A 3,175-nucleotide genomic window follows, 5' to 3' on the forward strand; every position below is an offset into this window, starting at 1 on the left:
TATATATATATATGTACTGTATAAAAAAGCCACAGCACATAAAAATGTCTACATGAACATCTGTTTCTGAGTTTAAGCTTCCTTTTAGCTAAAAACTTAATTTATTGCTTCACATTTTTGTAGAAAGTAGGGTTGGGCAATATTGGCAAAATAATTTATCACAATTAATTGAGGGTATTTAGTCAACAATGATTAATTTGACGATTAATCCTCTGGAGTCCCTGGATGCCCTTATGTCCTCATATGACCAATTTAGTGGGAAATATTTGCTCTTTGTAAAAATCTGTTCCAAATTGTGTCAAAGTTACAGACTTCAGGCTATACATCAAATTTTAAATTGTGTTGATAGATAAATAAATTACAGAATTTTTTTAAATGTTCGTCATATTTGAAGCAGAGAGGAGCACTGAGCAGACTCTGCCTGTTGCCATTTATCATATTAATCAAGTGCCAAAAAAATAATCAATTAATATTTTTCTGATGATTAATTGAACACCATATGCATATGCCAAACCCTAATAGAAAGATGGTAACATCAATACTTTTCAACAAAAATGAACTGMGTCCAGGAGGTCAGGTCTTATTTGTTTACTTCAGAAAAAAAAAAAAACATACAGAAGTGCATCATTTTCCTTATAGTTCATATGTACAGAGATGGTAAAAACACATTGAGCTTCATGATAGAGACTCAAAGGCTTGCTCAAGCATATAGTAACATTCAGGTACATGCTTTTTTATCCTCATGACATCACAGGCTATTCTAATGCAAAACACATTCAAGGAAAATGTATAAGACAAAGCACTTCTACCTGTAAAGGTAAGTTCAAACCACCCACTCATCGAATAAGTAAATCAAACACTTTTTGATGCATTTAATTTGCAAAATGAGACTAAATGCATTTCTCAGCGCAATTTAAAATTCTAGTAAACGTGAGCACTTTTAGACAGTGTTTATGGAGGTTCGTCAAAGGAAGGAAAACAGTCACAGATGTCATTTGAATGCATCGTCGTGTTTTTGTCACGCTACCGCAACATGTAGTTTTAAAAGTTTTTGTCAACAGAAAACAGAATCACATCATACTCGAGACAAATGCACTCCTTTAAAAAAAACATGTTAACTAAAATTGTACACTTGAACGTATTTGTGTCGTAAAACTGTATGTGGAAGTAGCCATCTGCAGATCATAAGGTCTGAGTACAGAGACATGATCAGAAAATAAGTCACAACACATTCAACATGGATATTCCCCAAATTAACAGCTGTCTCCAAAGATTAGCCACGTGTTTGTATTTTGATTTAGAAACTAAAGCTAAATGTTTCAGTTTTTCTCCTTAAATGTCATTCTGTAACGTGTCAACATGCAGACTGGTCTAAAAGAGCCGCCCTGAGGGAGTCTTTGGTATTAGTCTCAGCACAGAAAAGTCATTCTTATACAAAAATAAAACAATCACAAAACAGACTTTACTAACAAAAAAAAGCTCACTCTTTATTTCAGGTTCTCAGCCTGGTAGTTTGGATCCACTAAAAGTTACACAGTGCTTCACTGATGGAAATAACTTGATAACAAAAATGGTAAAAGCAACTACTTTAAATTAAAAAAAAGTAACGTGGAATGTGTTGAGGCCTCAGCTTTTAAGGCAGGTAGGACATTCACAATCTGTATTCATGCTGTAGCACCACTGTTGTTTCAATGAGGTCACTTCCTGTCTGTTGGTTGCTCACTTCCTCCTCCGGCCACAATAGTTACCCTGACAGCCTCCGCCTGATAACCAGAGCATGGACAGTTATTCTTGGTTAGACATACAGCACACGCATTGCACACGCTGGCATAGATGTTTATCAAAAACTTTGACTAAATCAAAAAGTTTTCTATCTTCACGCTATTGTCGTCATCACAAACAGCCACAATGTTCCTATTTTTGTGACTGATTGCAGCAGAGTTTTCTGCAGAAAACACAACCTGCTTATGTAACAGGTGCTTTCATTTCTAATGTCTACATTTTTTTATATTCAAGACTGAATGACAGTGTGACGATACGGCTCAATGTTAAATGATAGTGTGTGTGATGTTTTACCTCTGTAGCCTCCAGATCCAAGTAAGGCTTGCATGGCTGCGTATTTGGCTGCTTTTTGTGCCTTGGCTGAAGAAAATGAAAACTGTGAGTCTCCTTATAATTAAACAAGAAATTATCAAAAAAACATGCTAGTCTAGTAACACAGTATTTACTAGACTTTTAATAATAAAATGAGTATTTTTATGCTTTAATATAAAGCCTGAACTAAAGGGATGCTTAAAATGTAGAAGAAGACTGAACATTTTTGTTAATGACAGGCTGTGTGTTCAGATACTTTGGTTGCCTTTTTCCCAGAAGACAAAGTGAGTTTTCTTACATTTTTGTCCAGTTCCTGCGTATCCTAGAGAACAATGACAGGAAAGACAACAGTTCATAATGTTCCCAGGAGTTTCATTCATTAAAAAAAAAAATCTCAGCAGGAACATGAGTATTAATACAACAGCAACCATGACAGAATGAAAGGATTCATAATTTTTTCATTAAGTCGTCTCTAACTGCTTGTTATGTGGGTAGTGATGGTCAGTTTTACCTGGATATCCTCCTCCAGCCACTCCACCATATCCTGGGCCAGCACCCCCTGCTGGAGCAACAAACAAATTACGCCCTATAACACCATTTTGGCTCAACTTCCAGGCAGACAAATTTTAACTGCACATTGATCAGATATGATTGTAATTATTTTCAGATATAAAAATGTAGCTCATTATATTATGAAAATACAAGTTTTGTCAGGGCTTCTTTTGAACTAACCTGGTAAGCCACCAGTTCCAGCACCTCCTGGTCCGAAGCCACCAGTTCCAGCACCTCCTGGACCGAAACCACCAGTTCCAGTTCCTCCTGGTCCGAAGCCACCAGTTCCAGCGCCTCCTGGTCCGAAGCCACCAGTTCCAGCACCTCCTGGACCGAAACCACCAGTTCCAGCACCTCCTGGTCCGAAGCCACCAGTTCCAGCACCTCCTGGTCCGAAGCCACCAGTTCCAGCACCTCCTGGTCCGAAACCACCAGTTCCAGCACCTCCTGGACCGAAGCCACCAGTTCCAGCACCTCCTGGTCCGAAACCACCAGTTCCAGCACCTCCTGGACCGAAGCCACCAGTTCC

Source organism: Austrofundulus limnaeus, unplaced genomic scaffold, assembly GCF_001266775.1.
Source record: "Austrofundulus limnaeus strain Quisiro unplaced genomic scaffold, Austrofundulus_limnaeus-1.0 Scaffold157, whole genome shotgun sequence".
Lineage (NCBI taxonomy): Eukaryota > Metazoa > Chordata > Actinopteri > Cyprinodontiformes > Rivulidae > Austrofundulus > Austrofundulus limnaeus.